General features: G+C 42.2%; 1 protein-coding gene across 2 annotated transcripts in view; it reads left to right on the top strand.

Moving 5' to 3' along the window:
• The window catches only part of SIL1 (SIL1 nucleotide exchange factor), a 200420-nt gene that overhangs the window by 92691 nt on the left and 88342 nt on the right, over positions 1-19387 (top strand). The window lies entirely within an intron of this gene.

Here is a 19387-nt window from a genome sequence, read left to right as displayed (position 1 = left end):
ATTTTTTTTCAGGCTCTTGTGGTTAGCCACATCTTGTATAGTCACCAAATGGTGTTTGTCGTAGACCTAGAAATGTGAATGTGAGATTTTAATGGAAAACTGCAGCCACATTGCACAAGTGATCTTTGCTGTCCTGCGGGTCCCTGAGCCTATACAAAATCTTTTCAAATCTCAGATGTAGACGTGTGCCTCCTTACTCTGTGTTTTAGTTTGTCTGGGGTGTGTTACAGGGAATGACGACAATGGAAGGCACACTTATATATACCATTCCTCCTATCCTGCAGTCTGTATTCTTAAGGAGCATTAAGCATATGATTTGTTCTAGGATAAGCTGAAGATTTGATCCAAAGACATGACTCTTTAACAATGGGATTTGATTAGTAGGATTTTTTTGGGGGTGGGGTGGGGGTGGGGGGGGGTACTGGGATTGCAGTGTCTCCCTGATAGCTCTCAAATCCCAGCACATCAGTGACCGTTTTGGGGCCGCTGTAGAGGACTGTGCCCACTGCTCTGCCCTTTCAGGTTGAGTACAGGTTTATTCAGAGAGGAGGCTTTTGGGAAAGTTCCTCATGATGTATGGTGGAGGCCTCAGTTTTGGGCTCAGGAGGTATGGTGGTAGCTGTTAGGAAAAACTAGGGGAGATTAAACAATAAATTCCTGGAGAGAATTAAAAAGATTGTTAGGTTGGAATCGCGATCTAGACAAGAACAGTTTGGGGAGATGGATTTTTATTGTAGGTTGGGACTCTGGCCTCCTTTTCCTGGATTTGGGCCTATTAGGATATTTCAGTTATGAAAACTGATGAGAGCTCAGAGACATAACAGTCCTATTTGATGGGTGGTCTCTCAGGTGATCATTTTTCTCCTAAGCTTCAGCATCTCTCTGCAGAGATGCCCTCTCCATTCCACTGAGCCTGCAGTTAGCCGCTGTCCTTTCTGGGGACATGCTGCCACGCTGGGAACTGTACAGAAATTCAAGTTAAAAAATAACTGTCCCAGGCCACTGTGAGCGTGTAATTGAATGTCACAGAGAACATTTAACTGATGCCTATTACCAGATATGCAAAATATCTAAAAATGTGAAATAATGAGGGAGACTTGAGTATTGGATAATAGAAATTTGGGGGAAATTGAAATGTATGTCACAGTTTTGTACTTTTTGTAGTTTTGAAGTAATTTATATAAATTTATTAAATACATTTATTGTGTATTTAGCAAAATGAAATCCCAGAAAAAAATGGAAAAAATTTGTTTTTAGATTGTGGGAGAGGATGGCTAAAGAACCAGAATTAGCCCTGAGAAGGGAATTGTTTTTTTTTCTTTTTTCTGGAGGGTCTTTTATTGCTTAATTTGGGTCACAGTGGGTTTTGAATAAGAGTGACCATTAGCCATACCCATTGAAGGGAAAGTGGCTTCTTAGTCACTGTGCTGGTGAAAAAATGGGATGCCTATAAATCTGTCCATTTTGACATCATGTCCCCAGTTTTTCAGATGTTTACCCACCTGTCACAGGCCCTAGGAATAATCATTTACTCTTCTAAATGGAGATGCTTTGAGCTACCACAGCTCAGAGATTGATTGCAGGATGGGGCAGTGTGCAAATGACTATATCAGTATCAAGCTTTTGCTGTTCCAAAGGTCTATATATTCAGCCATTTTAGTGTCTTTCCATGTAATGCATTTGACTTTTAGCTTCTGTTGCTAAAGTAATGGTAACATATTCTGCTTTCCATTTGTTTATTTATGGTCTTGTATTCTACCCTTGCAAAACTTGATATAGGTACAAAGCTTCAGAAATGTACACATAGCAGAGTAATAGATAACTCTGGTTTGGTTACAGGGCAATAATTTAAGTTGACGGGTTTAGCTGATAACATAAAACACTAGAGAGAAATAGGATCAGTTTATAAATGTCAGTAGAACCCCTGAAAAGGAGTTGCTGGTTTCGAGCTGACTCTAGTACTGTTGTTTTGTCTAATATATTATAAAGTGAAATAAACTGATGTCTGTGAAAATCTGGCTGACCGAGATTAAAAGAATAGGGCTGTAAATTAGCTGCTTCCTTTATGTCACTTTTAAGCAACTTTCAGAAGGGACTAAATGACAGGACATTAGGATCCTTGGAAAGACCTGGGGCCCAAGTTCTGTGGGACGTTAAGAGGCCAAGAGAATAGATGGGCCTGCTTGTGGCAAGACCTGTTGGGAATCACAACTTGCCATTTCTCCATGCCCCACTATGCCTTTGTCCTGGGAAAATGGAACCTTAAAATAAAGGAGAATGTGAAGTCCAGATGTCTAGAAACTAGACTTTGTTTGTAGAAGGTCATTATAGGTTCTGTCACTGTGATGGCCATAGCCATTCAAAATGATGATGTGAAATATTTTAGTGATTTGTAAAAACTAAAATCAGTTCAGCATAATGGAGCATTGACACACAAGATCACCCTCTCCCTTATGGAAAATAAATATTTCTGCTGTTCTTCAATATTTATTCCCTGTAAATGCACTAGTGTTTATGTAGTAGTATCTTAGGATCATGTTTTAGTCCCTGTGACGTGCTCTGTTATTGATGTCTGCAGAGCCAGGGGAAGTGGTGAGGACCACTTAGGGCATCCAGGAATAGTTGGTTTTTAGGCAACAGTTTGTTTTTGTTTTTTTTTAAAGATTTGTTTTATTGGGAAATTGGGGGAGGTGAACAGCATTGGGGAATGGGAACAGACAAGTTGCTGTTCTTTTTGTTCCTTTTTGTTCTTCAGTCTAGTTGGCCCATGTTGGTATTATGCGCTCTTCCCAGGAGAGGCAGATCGGTCGCTGGCCACTGGACGGCCGCTGACAGCGGCTCTTGACAGCTCACAGCAGCTCTTGGTAGCTCATGCTGGCTGCCAGCCGCTCAAGGTAGCTTACGGGAGCCCACTGCAGCTCCACTGCAGCCTACGCTGTCACCGGTGACTCAAGGCAGCCCAGCTCCAGGTCGAGCTGTTGTTCACCATCTTAGCTGTAGAGGGCGCAGCGTCACTGGCTCTAATGTGGGATCCGAACCTGGGACCTGCTGCTCAGAACTGGCGTCCCAAGCCAACTCTTAACCAACGTGCCACTCGGCTGGCCCAACAGTTTCAGTTTTGTATAGTTAGTAGGACTGGGCATAAAAACTAAGCACACATATCATCTTCATGCCTCTCAGTGGTGGCCACACACTCAGAAAAGTCCTTGTAGTGTTGTTTGTATTCTACAGAGCAGTTTGTACTAATGTCCTTGTTTTGTTCTTCGTGTTGCAGAGGAAAAATAAAGTTCCAGGGGATGCAGAAATATTTTTTAATTTTTATTTTTCAATTACAGTCACCATTCAATATTATTTTATATCAGTTTCAGGATGGAAAATTTTTTAAAGTCATGCTTTCCTCCATCTGCCTCAAGGCAGGACTGCACTGACCCCTGCCTAGGTTGGTCAGGACATCATCCTTTCAGAGGTTTCTGTGGATAATGCTCACAAACTCTGGTTGCTGAGCTGTGCTTTCCAGTCATTATGGGCATTTAGCATTGTCTCAGTCTGTTTGGGCTTTTATAACAAAATACCATAGACTGGGTTGCTTATAAACAACAGAAATTTATTTTTCACTGTTTGAGAGGCTAGGAAATTCAAGATCAAGGCACTAGCAGATTCAATGTCTGTGGAGAGCTCACTTCCAGTTGTATTCTCGCTGTGGCCCTCACTTGGCAGGGGTCTCTGAAGTCTCTTTGATAAGGGCACTAATCTCATCCATGAGGGCTCTGCCTTAATCAAAGGACCTCCCTCACAAATGTCGATCTAATTTTCTTTATAAGCCATTTGCTGCTTTTGTTTAAATGCCCACATGATCTTTTCTTTTCCCTTAAAATCCAATAATTTCACTATTTTGGCAGTTAGACATTTCTGGTCAGTAGTCTCAGGTACACAGTAGGCTCTTTCAATACATAGTTTTAAAAAATATTTCTTATTTTAGGAAACTTTTATAGTTTTTGGTATTCTGTCTGTTCCCTTGTTTGGACTTTTTCTAATGTTGGTTCTTTTTTGTCTCTCTTCATCGTTTATCAGTTTCTGACAAACTGTTTTCATTTTTTTTTTGTTTTTCAAGTTTTTCTTTCACCTTTTTATGTTAATACATTTTTTTTGTTGTGATTATTTGTTCTTCTATTTCTAATTTTTCCTTGAGTTCTGGCACTTTATTTCTTATTTTTATTCCTGAATATCTTGTATCATTTGAAAAATGTATTTAGCTCATTTTGAAATAGGAAGTTCTAGTTTTGATCAGTTTGTGGCTATGTCTTTCTGGCTTGCTTTCATTATCTGTAGGGAGGCTGTTCTTTTCCTTATCCTTTTTTTCTTATAACTTTACTGTATAGGATTTGACCTCAGTACTTTTCTGTTGCCCATTTTTATGTGAAATTAGATTTTTTTTTAACTTTTAGAAGCACGGTTTTAATTACTTTTTCTAAATTTATAGTGCTCCCTCTTCTTTGTTTTTATATGGTATTCAAAACCTGGCAGCTTGCTCTATGAGGTTTCCTGGCTCTGTTTTCTTCCCCAACTTTAGCTGGACCTTCTCTTTCCTTTATTTCTATTGTTCCAGTTCTGCTTAATTTTGATTGCGCTTCTAAAAGTGTCTTCTAAGTGTGGGACCCAGTCCTGATAGGGAGCATGGGTTGATTAAATTGGAGAGCTCAGTGGGGCTAGACTGCTCTAGCCCCTTGAGAACTTACCACATGTTTCTTGTGCTTGCCCACTATTGGACTGGGAAAAATGCCCCCTAGGTTCAACTGCTGTTCTCATATTGGCCCACTATGTTTTTTAATGAGTACCTGTTGACTATGTTGGGGTTTTCCTTTCTCAAGTCTGTCAGACCCCTGGTTGTTGCCTGTGCTTTCCCATATAGAGACTGATGCCATGCAGATCTGATGGCATATGGTGATTTTTCTTCACCTGCTTCTGTTTTGGGATTCATAGGTATCTTTTCACTTAGTTTTGATATAAATGTTGCTTATGGGTTTGGTTTTACTATCTGAGTTTGTTTTTGTGTGGGGATTTGGATGGATTAAAATACTAGCTGCTGCCACATTAACATATATGTTCTTTAAAAAGAAATATGAAATCATAACGTTTGCAACTTGTTCTTTTTGCTTAGTCTTAGTCATCTTTTTGTCAGTACAAGTCTCCCTCCTCTTTGTTGAAGACTATTTTATTCCATGGAAGGGATAGGCTGTATTATGTAACAAATCTCCTACTGGTGGACATTTTGTTGTTTCTCATTGTTTATAATTATTAAAATGCTATAATGGACATTCTGTTCATGTATCATCGTGCACTTCTGTGAATGTCTTTAATGGATAACTTTCTAGAAGTGGAATCTGCTGGGTCAAATGGAATGAACAGTTACAGTTTGAACAGGTGTTGCCAGATGCCCAAAGGCTTTGCACTAATTTACACCCTTACCTGCAGTGTGTTAGAATGCCTGTTGCTGTGTGGCCTTACCAGTATTGGCCTAAAAGCTCTCCAAGGTATGCATGTTTATATGTGTGTTTGGAGAGTGATTTAAAAACCTCTTTAGGAAACTGGTGAAAGCTATGGACCTGCTCAGAAAAGTGTAATTTTACACTTAAATATTTCACATCCAATTTCAGTGACACTGTTCTTGTTGCCTTCCTAATCACCAGCTCTCTCTTTCTTCTGCTTGGTGGACTTGGGGACACTTGAAAGTTTAAGGCTAAAAAGTAGTTGTGGAGTTATGACCAATAGTTCATCCGCCAAAGCCTGTAATCAGAGGTGGTGATACTTAGTTTTGATATAAATATAGCTTATGGGTTTGGTTTTGAAGTCCACAGTGAAGTCTGATGTGTGTGGTTTACTAACAGTTAAGGATTACACCATGTGACTCTCTCATTTTATCTTGATCGCTTGCTGTTTCTGTCTGTGCGATTCTTAGTCTTTGTACCTCGTTCCTTTATTTTTTGGTGGGTTGGGGAGTGATACTATGGAATTAAAACATTTAAAAATACATGTATTTATTAAGTTTTATTTCCCCCTGGTCCCAAATTAAAGACTGTTTTTGCAATAATACATCCCCCTGCTCCACATTTCAGAAAGAGCAAATTGTTTACTTTTCTTCTCAGAAAACTCACTCATCTTTGTTTTGGAATGTATACATAATGGGCATTCACTATGGACCAGGCACTCTACTTAGAAATGTAAAGAATATAAAGATATTCTGACTTCAAGAGGACTGTAACCTACTGGGGAAATTTTGAGAAGTATCATATTTTTATGGATTCATTTCCTTCACTAGACCAATGATTTCCTTAAGAGTAGAGAGGCCATGTCTAATCCTTGATTTTCCTATAAGGTGGCATATCATTGGTGGTCAGTAAGTATCTGTTTAAAGAGTAACAAGAAGCCAAATGACTAAGAGAAAATGAATTGAGGAAGTGCGATTATAGAGGAATAAGCAAGACACTCTGGAGATTGAAAGGAAGGAAGGACATGGAATTGTTCAAGCTATGCCATTAAAAATGGATTTGAATTTGACAGGCTAAAAGCAAGCAAAGAGGCAGTATCAGGAACTACAGAAAGCATGGGGTTCATTTGGCCAGAGCATGGGGTACCTATGGATGAGGGGAGATGAGGCAGAGAATATCAGGCATGGACCTTATTGGGTTAGGTAGGCCTGGAACACCAGCAGGGGTATTGGTAATTTGAAGAGCAGCAAAGAACCACTGAAGGTTTTTCAGAAGGGGCGTGCCCACACAGTGGTCCTTGTGGATGCTGTGCCTGGCTGCAATGAGGAGGCCTGGCCCAAGCAGGAACCATTTCTCTTTCCAGTGGAGATTAGATCTCATGATCTCCTACGGTCCTTTCTAACTCCTGGTGCTGGTGTCCCTGGATTTCTGAGGGATTTGCCTTCTCTTTTGTTAATTGGAAATGGAAAGTGGAAAGAATATGTCCTGGAGATGGCTTTTTGTGGGGTGATGTCTGTCAAAAGGGATCCAGACCAGAAGAACTCACTTGGGAATGAAGCCACTCATGAGTGGGAGGGAGCGCAAAGGCCAGAACTTCCAGCACTGCCTGGTCCCTGTAGGGAAATGGAGAGCGTGTCGTGGGTAGAGAATACATAATCAAGTGACAGTTGCAGCGTTCAGTTTAGGTGTTTAGGATTGGGAGTATTGAAGGGAGGTGCAGCCGGGAGCAACATCAACTGTTGTGACGATGGGGTAGAGGTGTGAAACAGGCTGCTTTTTGGAAGGATACACATCACCAGGGGTGCTGGAGCGTCACCCTTGTGCTCAGCGGCCCAAAACATCCAGGCATCCTCCGCCATGCTTGGGTGGGCACCTGCCAGCACAGTCCCCCAAGGAGCAGGAAGCCTGAGCAGGGCAGCTGCTTTTATGTGCTTTATGGTGCATTGTTGCAAAACTGGCTTAAGCCTGTGATTTCCCTTATCAGGAAACCTGAAACCCTTCTTTCTTGTTGCTGGCTGGCAGTTGTTCTCATTTAAATTCTCTCCATGTTTGCCTAGGGTATGCTGCTGCCTCTGTGATTTCTGTTCTGATGTCTTGGGGAGTGGGAAAGAGACTGCCCATCAAAAATGGGTTAGGGTGGCCTGCTGGTGGCCCCAGCCAAGAAAAGCTGTAGTGGGCGTTTTCAGCGTGGTCTAGGCCTGGTTTAACCAGCCCATTTGCTGTCCTCTCAATTTGGAAGCACTGAAGCCTTCATTGTTATTGAACTTTTTGCAGCCTTAATGAGGGAGGCAGTCTGACATGAAAATTCTACAAAAATCATGTACTCACCTCTCCTCTACAGAATTCAATCAGGTATGTACTGAGAGCCTATTAACACTCAGCCTGACCATCTATCATGGCACTGGTCCCTGTCTCATAGCTGAGAAAACTCAACACGTCAGAGGCAAGAGCCAGGCAAACACTATTACTGAGAGCTCTATGGAGTCAGCCCTAAGCATCCCACAGGCATTATCTTTTACTCCTCACAGTGAATTCTATGATGTGGGTGCTCAGCCTCATTTGGTACATAGGCCACAGAGGTTATTTTCCCAAGGTCTCAAAGCTATTAGGTGGTGGAACAGGACCTGGAACCTGGGTCTTCCTCAGCCTATGCCCCCCACCATTGGACTGGACAACTGCCCAGGTCACCCAAATGCTAGAGGCTAGAACTCTGTCTGGTGAAACTGCAATGCAGGTGAAGAAAGCAGAGCACAACATTACTTAGTAGGTCTCTTAATGCTGATGATCCAGAACTTGAAGCTAAGAGGCAACAAATTGGGATTGTCATTACACTTCGATAAGCTAAAGAAGGCTCAGGTGACTGACCCCATTCTGTTGCGCAACTTGCCTGTGTGTAAGGGAGGCCCTCCTTCAGTGGGGTGGGAGGAAGGACCCAGCACCAGTTGTTTCCTTGACTGCCTTTTCTGCATGGCATCTGTTGCTCCATCTCCCTCTTTTCGCATCCTGATTTGCATTCTGTCCCCCCTCTTCCCTAAAGAGATTTAAGAGTCCCATACTTTAGGATAGAGAGCATTTCTATCCTAGGGATTTTGCTCCATTCATACCTATATAGATTTTCCTCTCTTTTCACTGCAGGGAGCATCCAAGCTGAGGGGCTTTTGCAACAGGTACTGGGGGAATTGTAGGGGTCAGGAGTAGCTAATACTGTTTTGAAATAATTCATGGAACCATGTTTGGCCATGGAGGTAACAGGTGCTCTAACAGAGGACACATACAGCTAATTGTGATGTCAGGATCTCTGGAGACTGATGGGGTGGGAAAAAAGAATTGAAAATGAAAGCGCCGTATCTTGGCACTTTACTTTTTATTTTTTTAACCCCCTTATTAAATTATGACTTCTGTTTGAGGAAATAATTGAGAACAAAGAGTATGTTTAAAATACAATCTTTGTGTTTTAGATTTGACTAATGAGTGGTTTTAGCACTTTGATTTGGTTCTCAGTCACCCTGTGTTCAAAGTGTCAATTAACCAATAAATATTATAAAAAATAGGAGTCAGAAATGGTTGCTACTCTGCTAATGAGCTGCTAATGAAATTGTGCCAGGGTGGGAAATGCAGGCGTTCAGGAATCCCTTAGAGTCTTCTCCAGAAAATGAGCAGTAGTGGAGCTAAGGCTCCTGACCCCTGGGAAGTAGGCACATTTAACTCCTCTTCCGATTTGCCATTTCACCCCTCCTCATTATTAAGTGAAGCTCATTGCTAGTATCTCATGGTTAACACCAATTGTAGTGAGAATTTTTAAATGCAGTTTTATTTGACTCAATTCCTACATGGCTTTAGAAAGCTGGAGGCACTGTTGCTGTGCTGCGGTTTATTTCCAATGCCTGGCCCTTGGTCTCTTGGTGATTCGCTTTCTCTTCTAATTTTATTGAGCCTTTTCTCAGTCTCCTAACCCCCGACACATACATATACGTATTACTGAAAATAGATTGAAGTCTGAATACATTCAAGATTTTGTAGGGATGAAGGAGTACGGGATCGGTGGGGAGCATGTCTTAAAAAAGAAAAAAAAAAGACAAGAAAAGAGAAATGGCAGGAACTAGTAGACCATAGCAGTCAACAGAGTTATTGAAAACCAGATTCCCAGCATGGATGCAAAAGCCCAAGTGCTCTGATTAAGAGGCTGTGCTGTACCTGTTAGTCTCATGTGTCTTCTTCTAAGCTAAAGAGGAGCAGGGGACACATCGAGGGTAGAAATAAAAGGGGAACAGGCAATCAGTGGGCTAGGAAATAGATGTGGGATGCTGATGATAGGTCTCTGGGTGAAAGTAGCCCTTCTCCCCTGTTCTCCTTTATTCCTTTTCTGGTTTTATTACAGTTTGGAGCTCTGACAGGTCCCCTGGGCTGATGGGAGGAGTCACTACACATGCTTAAGATCTGGTACTTTTGAGGAGGGAGGACTGACAGGGAGGGCTATGATAGGATGCCTAGTTTTTTTTGGTGGGAATGCTATCATCCCTTACTACTGTCTCATTCTTCCCATTCCTGACCCATTCCCCTAGTTCAGGCTTTATTATGTCTGACTAGGTCAAATATAATAGCTTTTCAACCAGCCTCTCTGCTTCTTGTCTCCCAGTTTTATATGCAGAGCTCCAAATACTTCAAGGGGAGTTACTCATTGCCCCCTGATTATGCCCACTTCTTTGCTTGCCTGAAAGATGTTCTCTGGCTTTGGAACTGGAGTGTTGATACCACTCTCCCTCGTTTCTTTGTACTCCTCAGTGGCAGCAGTTGGTCTTGTTTCTGTGATTCCTTCCCAGTGTCCCACACAGCAGTGGCCCACAGTGGGTGTGTAGTAAGCTGTGCCAGGAATGCCTAGAAAAGAATATCCTCTTGCCCAATCCTCAGTAAATGCTTGCAGACCAGCCAATTGTGGAAAGAAGCTCGCTATGTTCTAGATAGGATTACTTTGAGCTTTTGTTCTGATGACTGTTCAGAGTACCTTTCTGACTATAACATAGGAAATCTAAGTAGCATTGCCAGTCCTTGTCCTGGAAGAGCATTGCTTTCGTAAATTTGGTATGTAGAGGCTGTTGACTAGTTCTTGGTCCTTGAGGGCCTGGGAAGGAGGCATTAGTTAAGTCACAGAAGATAAGATTTTGGAGGGTAGTCCTGGAGGGTGATGGGAACTCTCAGGGTAGCTATTCACTCAGGAAAACAGTGGCGTCTGTTGTTCTGAGGGGCTTTAATGCAGGTGAGAGATTTCCACCCTTGCTTGGAAGCCACGCCAGGGAACTCTGCTAAGGCCCTGCACAAATTCTAGATTCTGTGACTTAGAGTGAAAAGTCAGTTTAGAGAATATTTTCATATTTTTCTCCTTTTGTCATTGCTTAGTCTTTTTAGAAAATGCATAAATATGACTACAGTCTAAACTGGTTCACGATATGTTTTGCAGTTTTAAAAAAGGTCTCCATTTGTGTTTCCCTTCAAAAAATAATAAGCATTGGTTCAGAGTTCAGCCCCCTAGAGAGGTTTGTGCACATTTTTTTTTGTTACTGGTTCAGTTCAAGTCTTGCCTTGGAGACAGGATAGATGCTCATTTGTGTTAGTTAGGGATCTTGCCAGGACTTGTTCTGGGGTTTTGAATCAAAAAGCTGGAGAGGGCTGTGGTCGTCATGGCAACTGGGCCTGTGAAGTCTCAGCTCTGACCAGCCCTGGTTAGGAGCTTGGAGGCCCCGATGAGGTGAGGGCATTGCTTCCTGTTCCATAGTCCATCTCTGCCTTTTGGTCTGGCAGAGGGTTGGCGTTCAGGCTGACCTTTGTGGAGGCCTACTGTGTGCCTGGAGTTGAGCCTGAGCTGTGGGCACAAGTAATTGGTCCCTGCCTTTCAGAAACTCAGCATAATTGGGAATTTTTACTGTTGTTAACATACACCTACAGGATTTGGTAAAAAAAAAAAAAAAAAAGTCTTTGTTTCATCCTGGTTGACATTTGCCTCTTTGGGGCTGTGTTTCCTGAAGCACTTAACTTCTTCTGAGCACGACACAGTGTTTTCTTATTTGTTCTTCACAACAATCTAACACATTAGGGAAAGCAAACACAATAGCTTCTTTTCATTTGACACAGAAAGGCCTGAAGATTGAGGCAGGAAAAGGAATTTGGCTAAATTCATCTGGATCTCAAAGACAGAGTGAGTGGGTGGCAGAGTTCCAGGGCTCATGGTGGCATGGCTGGAGCAGCCCTTGATTTTCTGCCATTGTGCCCAGGTATGACTTGAAAGAATCTAGAAGTCTCTGGAGGAGGAGGTTTCCAGGCAGGAGGGTACAGAGGACACCCTATTGTGTCTCACCCCTCCCAAAGCCATGTAACTGCTGAGGCATCTGATGCCAAGACAAAAACGAGAGCACTGTGGCGTCCATCTCAGTTGGCCCTGTCTCCACTGAAGCAGGGCAGTCTGGCTGCAGAGCCTTTTCACTGCGGCACTACCTGAGGAGTACCCTGCCACTGTGAGTCCCAGAGAGGCAAGCTTTTAATCACCGGGCCTTGAGATGAGTTGGGACAAAGAGTCAGGCAAAGTTTGTCAAGAGGTGAAACTTTTCTAGCAGTCACAAATTGGCTATGGGCTGAATTTCGTTTATGGAAATGTTTTGTTTGGCTTTCATATTTTAAGATTTGAATGCTTTAGAGGGGTCATTTTTCTCAGTGCTCACCACTCCCTGTGGTCTCACAGGTGGCCGTCCTCACTTCTCTCTCTTATTCGCCTGCCTCTCAAAAGCACTTGTGTTGGCTCTTCCTTCTTGGATCACTATTTCTTACCTGTCCTTCTTGTCCAGGTACTTCATGGCCTCAGCCTTTCTAGGCCCATTTTCTTCTTCCTGTGCTGCCCAGAACTGTCCTTCTGGGGCTGTGTTTAGGCTCTGAGCTTAGTTCTCTATACTGGCCCCTAGAAATACTTGCTGTCACCTTGGACTGCACCTGATAGGCTAATTGCTATTTCGGGATTCAAAAGAAGAAGGTACTGCTTTATCCAAAGAAATGAATTTTTAAAGCAACTTTATTGAGATAAAATTTATATGCCATAAAATTCACTCATTTACAGTGTATAATGGGAATAATTCTCAAACATCCCTAGATGGATGGTTTCCAGACTATGGTGTTTCATGGACCAGAAAAACTTTAAAAGAAAATTTTGGGGACCAGAGGCCAACTTTTTATTTTGCTGAGCTAAGGGCCTTAACGTAGAAAGAATCCACTATCATCCATCATCATCATTATCTCATTTTATAAAAGGACACTTTAACACTAAAAACATATAGAAACTATGTAATTCCAGGAAAAAAACCCTGTTTTTATATTGGACACTTTTAACTTCTTTGTTTCAGGACCATTGGAATGAATTGCCACAATAAACAAACCACCTCAAAACTTGGCTTAAAACAGCACTAATTTCTCTTTGTGTAGCTCTAACTCTTAGAACTACAGTAATAGTTAGCATACTCTTCAGAGGCCCCCCCCCCCAAATAAACAATTAAACTTACTAGGATGTGGAGGAGTGGGAACCACAAAATGGAATACAGATGCTAACAAATGAACCAAGTATTACAAATTAATAACATAGTCACACTGAAGGAGTAGGGAAGAAAAGAACTAATTGAAGTGACCCTGTGAAATGATATCTTGACTAGATACTATAAAACTAAAGACAGATACTGTAAAACTAAGAACAAAAGAACTGTACATAAATGCTGCCTGTAGTTTGATAAATGTGTTTCTCATTGTGGTATGGGTTACCAATTTTGAAACTAGTTTATATGTATATTAGAATTGAACAATAAATATTTAGCAAATAATAGGAGCCAGGTTCATCACTTTTGGAGAAAGCAGTTACAAATAAGGAAAGGGGGAGACAAATGAACTCTGTGGTGTTAGATTGGAATCTGAGATATCAGTATACTAACTTGAAGTTTTTATATATATATATATATATATATATATATATATATATATATATACACACACACACAGACAAATAGACACAGAAGTATATATGCATATATGTGTATACACACGCGCGTGCGAGTGAGCACATTTCTTAGCTCTGTCCATTGAAAGGGTCTAGAAGCAATAACACTCTAGTAGTAATGGGCACACCTGTCCCCCAGATCTTGGTTTCTAAATGCTGTTCTTCAATAAAGGAAACTAGGGTTCCTTGAGAAGTACTTGATTCCAGGGCTGGAGAAAGGAAAATACAACATGAACTTGGAACATCTTATGGAACCAGAAAGTAAGGAAATAACTGAAAAAAGAAAAGGATGAGGGGAAGGGACCTGTTAAAGGAACACAACAGCCAACCTGAAGGAGCTCCTAATTGCCAAAGCTGAAACCATTTGAGCAGCAAAATAAATAATGATAGTGTTGGATTATAACTCATAGAATAAAATGACCATGAGTTCATACTGGTGTAAGTAAATAAATAGATGGAGGAGTGACAGGTTTTCCTTGCAGTGAATTTTCAATTCATGTGTAAGGAAGGAGAGGAGTAGGAAATTGCATTAGATCATCACCCCAGTGGTAATTGTTGCAGGGTTCCCCTAATGATGTGATTTCAGGAGAAAAGGGTTTTGTATAATCTCAAAGTATTTCCCGCATGATTTTTTTTTTAAGATTTTATTGGGGAATTGGGGGAGGGGAACAGACAAGTTGCTGTTCTTTTGTTCTTCAGTCTAGTTGTAGAGGATGTTGTTTCACTGGCCCATGTTGGTGTTATCATTGTGCTCTTCCCAGGTGAGGCAGTTGGTCGCCGACCATTGGATGGCGGCTAACGGCAGCTCACGAAAGTTTAAGCCCGCTGCTGGCCAGCCCTACTGCAGCCTACGCCATTGCTGGCGACTCACGGCAGCCCAGCTCCAGGTGGAGCTGTTGCTTACCGTCTTAGCTGTAGAGGGCACAGCGTCACTGGTCCTCATGTGGGATCCAAACCGGGGCCCTGCTGCTCAGCTGGCATCCCAAGCCAACTCCTAACCAACGTGCCACTCAACCAGCCCCCCCCATGCTTTTTAAAAAAAATAATTCAGTGGTTTTTAGTATATGCATAGTGTTGGGCAACCATCACCACTATCTAATTTGAAAACATTTTCATCACCCCCAATATAAACTCCATACCCATTAGTGGTCATTCCCCATTTCTTTTCCCCCTAGCCCCAGACAACCACTAATCTGTTTCTCTTGGTTTTTCTCTTCTGGCCATTTCATTTAAAAGGAATCATATGATGTGTGGTTTTTTTGTATCTGTCTTCTTTCACATAGTATAATGTATTCAAGATTCATCCATGTTGTGTATATGTCAATATTTTATTCCTTTTAATGGCTGAATAGTATTCCACTGTATGGATGTACCACATTTTGTTTAGTCATTCATTAGTTGATGGACATTTGAGTTGTTTCCACATTCTGGCTACTATAAATAATGCTACATAGGCATTAATGTACAAGTTTTTATGTGAACATATGTTTTTCATTTTCTTGGGTATACACCTAGGTGTGGAATTGCTGGGTTCATATGGTAACTCTGTGTTTTACTTTTTGAGAAACTGCCGAACTGTTCTGTACAGTTCAGTGGTTTGCTATTATTTTTGTTTACTATCTGGAAAAGCTCAATAGAGATTACTTTTCTGAGTTGATCAAGGCCAGTATCACCATTAAGAAGACATATTGGCATCACAAACCTTGTGATACAATGCACCAAGAACACCACTGCATCATTTCTGTGGTGCTTCTGTCAAGGATGTGTAATGTCAGTTTAATCATGAGAAGACACCAGGCAGTCCTGAAACTGTTGTCTTCCTCTAGGGTGTCAGGGCCGTAAAAGACCTGGGGAGAACGAGGAACTGTTGCAGACTACAGGATACTAGGGAGAAATAACCAAAGTCCACATGGGATCTTGGAACAGAAAAGGACGTTAGTGGAAACACTGCTAAGGTTTGAAAAGGATCTTTAGTTTGGTTAATGGTCTTGTTAATTTCCCAGCTCTAATAATTGTCTATGGCTGTGTAAGATATTAACATTGGGAAAGGCAATGTTAGCGATATATGGAAACTCTGGACTATTTCTGCAACTTTTGTGTAAGTTAAAGGTGGTTCAAAGTAAAACGTTAAAAGAAACCCAGCCTTTTATTATTGCTCACATGTCTGCAGAACAACTGTACTTGGCTGACCGTGGCTAGTCTCAGCTGGGCTCAGCTCCAGCCTACAGTTTGGGTCCAGGTCTGCCCTGGGGGTCTCTCATCCTTCTTAAACTGGAATGCTAGTGAAGCATGTTCTTCCTGGCGATAGCAGAATTCCAAGAGATGAGCCAAACACACCGGCATATTTCAAACCTCTGTGGCATATTTGCTAACACCCCACTGGCGAAGGCATGTTACAAGCCAAGTCCAAGGTCAAGGGATGGGAAAGTCCGTTCTTACTCGTAAGAGGGGCTGCAAAGTCACACAGCAAAGGATGTGGATACAGGCAGAGGAGAAGAAAGCTGGTGACAATAATGCAGTCTACCACAGATTTTTATTTTTCCCCTGGGGAAGGCAGGAGTTGTTACCTGGGTCTTGGCCTGTGATTGAAGTCAGTGACAGAGAGTCCCACTGGGAGTCAAAACTCAAGTATGATGTGGCCTTTCTTAATTGGGACAGGGCTTCTCCTTAATATAGACAGAGTTTCCTCAGGCTTGGGTCTGTCCCCAGGGAGCCAGTGGGGAACACAGACACTGTAGGCTTTGCAGGCCTGTTTACCTTTCTGGATCCCCGTCTTATTTTCTGCCTGTTCGTTGCTCTTTGCCTCCAATCCCTAATTCTGTACCTGCGTGGATCTGGTGAGTTTTTGCCTTTGCTCCTCCCCAGTGTTATGGGCCCTTCACAGAGGCCCTAGAAGGATGCAGGTCAGATCACACCCTCTCTCCAACTTGGCCTTTTTCCCAGAGGGGTGGAAACATTGGAAATGCTGTATTTTCTGCTGCGTCTGCCACTGCTGCTTCCATGGCTGGTTTTGTGTATTTTCAATGAACGTAACTTGTATTTTAAGTTAATGCTATTGTGGTTGCTCTTGCCCCCTGTGGTGGCTTATGTGAAAGGAGTAATTTTGAAAATTTCCCCAAATAAAATAAATTGATTCACATAAAATCCTAGTCCCTTCCTTGGCCAGTGTAGCATGGTATAACTTGTTATATTCGGAAACTTACAATGTCATGTACATTTTTCTTTTCCATTTCTAATTTCAATCAAAAGTCTAAAAATTCAAGATTCTGCTATTATTAGTAGTAGAGTAGTGTTAATCCTGCTAGTGCTAAAAATAACTATTGACATGACTACTAATTATTATGAATCTACTTTTTCTAGTGAAAATCCTTGTTGGCCTTTCCACATACCTCTAGGTCAGTTAGGATTCTCTCTCTTTCATTTTTAATTTTTCATTCAACAAATAATTGTGGAGGGTTCCCTGAATGCTAAGGCCATGTGCTAGGCCCTGGGATAAAATGGTGAGCATTTATATTAACCACATAACTAAAAAACTAAAATATAACTACTGGCTGAGGTAAGTGCTATAAAAAAAAAGTCATGGTGCTATGAAAACTTTTAGGGGGCAGCTGGATCTGGTCTGGGGAAATAGAGGCTGCCTCTCAGCAGAAATGACTCAGCTGGGATTGAAAAGAGGAGGAGGGGGAGGCTGGGGCTGGAAGGAGCATTCTGGGCACAGGAAGCAGCCGTGGAATGGCCCCACGGTAGGAGGGAGCATGGTTCTTCCATGGAATGGAAAAATGCCACGTGGCCTAAAGCATGGGGGCTGAGTGGTGGGCAAGGCTGAAGGGGAGGCCAGGGCTCGATCGTAAAGGGCCTGGGTGACCAGCATGAGGACGATCATCTTTATTCTAAGAACAGTAGGAATCCATTTAAAGGGTTGAAGCAGGGGAGTGACATAGATTTGTATTTTGAAAAAAGAAAATCATTCATTATAAAGAAAAATTGGTTTGGGAGGTAAGCGTAGATAGGGAGGTCAGTTGGAAGGCTGGCAGTGTCCACAAGAGAGGTGGTGATGGTTTGAACAAGAGCAGAGGTGGGGAGGACAGAGAAGGGTATAAATTCAAGAGACATATGACAGGAAAAATCACCAGGTTTTGGAGAGATAGATTGGGTATGGAGGTGGGTAGCACAGTAGAGGGAATACCCAGGGTGACCTCCTTAGCATTCAGCCAGGAAGTTGCTCTGTTGTTTTGTCAGTTTGGGATCTCTCCAGGTGAGACAGCCTGTTTTCTTCACATGTTCAGTGATGAGCTATATTAATGCTAAAGAAGTTACCTGTTGCCCCATGGTCATAGGAATAGGACAGAAGTTGTTCTTGCCAGTATTTGGCTTCATCTGCTCTCAGAACCAACTTCCTCAGCCATTAGCTCTATTTACCTACCTCAGCCTGGGTTTCCCGATGGCTCACCAAGCCAGCAGCCTCCACAGCCCTTCCAGTCTTCCAGCCTCTTCTGCCCTTTGCCTCCTGCACGCAGCCTGACTGTTTCTGTGTCTGAGCCTTTGCATGCAGGGCTCCATTTATTTGGGATTCCCTTTTTTATCCCAGTCTGGCGCTCACTTTTTGCCTCATTTAATCACCAATTTAACCTTATTCAGGAAGCCTCCCCAGAGAAATGTTTCCCCACTTTATTCTGAACATATTGTTTTTATCCTTGAAGCGTTTTGGATAGGTTTGAGGTTAGAAGGGGATCATTATGCACATACACTCAGGTACTTATGTTCCCATTTATTTTGTAGACAAAGGTACAGAAATTCCCTGCTGAAGTGGGACGGCAGGAACAGAACAGAATGTCTTGGCCTGGTGTTTCCCTGGCTCCTTTGTTCTGTGATGGAAGCACAGTGGTTGGAAGTTGGAATTCACTGTGGTCTTGCCAGAATTGAGAAAACTTGAATTCTTGCCACATTGTTACCCTTTTATACTCAGGGTGTACCTGATGGTTCTGAGAGAACTTGTACCATGTGCTTCCCTTATGGACCGTTTCCAGATTGTCATCCTTTTTTGATTTTTGAATCAAGCTCAGCATCAGCAGGGCAATGCCATCCTCGGTCAGGAAGAAGCAGAGTCCAAGTTCAGGCATCAGAGCAGCATCTTTGCTTCTAGGTTTTCAGTCTCCTGAAGAGCTCTTTCCCTGAAATTCTGTTATCTCTGCAGCAATTAACATTCCTCTTTGTTTTCCTAGAACCTAGCTCCCACAGTGGCCTGGTGTATAGTGGTAGTTGCTTGGTAAATATCAGTTACACGAATAAGTATAACATTCCATTTGTAGTATGTGATGTTGCAAGATTGCTTTTTTTTATCCTTGGGTAATTTTTTACAGTGTGTATGAATAGCCCATCCATTCACAACACTTGTTTTTCCAGCTAGTGCATCAGCTCTTCTGAGATAGGTGGGTGTAGGAGTTTAGTTTCTCTTGGTTCCAACCCCTGCCTTCTTGGCCTGCCATGCTGCCCTCCTGCCTTCCAGTCTCTTGCTTCCTTGCTTCTTCCTTCTCATATATGTTAAGTGCCACAAATTTTATATGTCAAGCTCTGACCCAGAGGTTTGGGGGGTAGGGAAGGAGGAGATATAGTCCCTGTGCTCAGGGAGGAGAGAGCCTCATAGAAGAAGGCTGCTTAAATTGATGACGGTGGGGAGGTATACGCTTGCTGGAATGGTAAGCTGTCTGGGGTTCTAACAAGGGAGGGGCACAAAAGGTGCTGTGGGCACAAAGGATGTTGTGTGGCCATGTCCTGAGGGTAAGTAGGTATTCACCATTCATCTACTGAACATAACAGAAAGGCTTATAGCTCATTGTAAAGAAAATAGAATGGCTTAAATATGCAGGTTCTAACTAGG

This window comes from Hipposideros armiger, unplaced genomic scaffold (assembly GCF_001890085.2).
Source record: "Hipposideros armiger isolate ML-2016 unplaced genomic scaffold, ASM189008v1 scaffold_11, whole genome shotgun sequence".
Taxonomy (NCBI): domain Eukaryota; kingdom Metazoa; phylum Chordata; class Mammalia; order Chiroptera; family Hipposideridae; genus Hipposideros; species Hipposideros armiger.
Note: the sequence above shows the minus strand (reverse complement) of the source record. Positions and strands in the feature narration are given on the sequence as shown.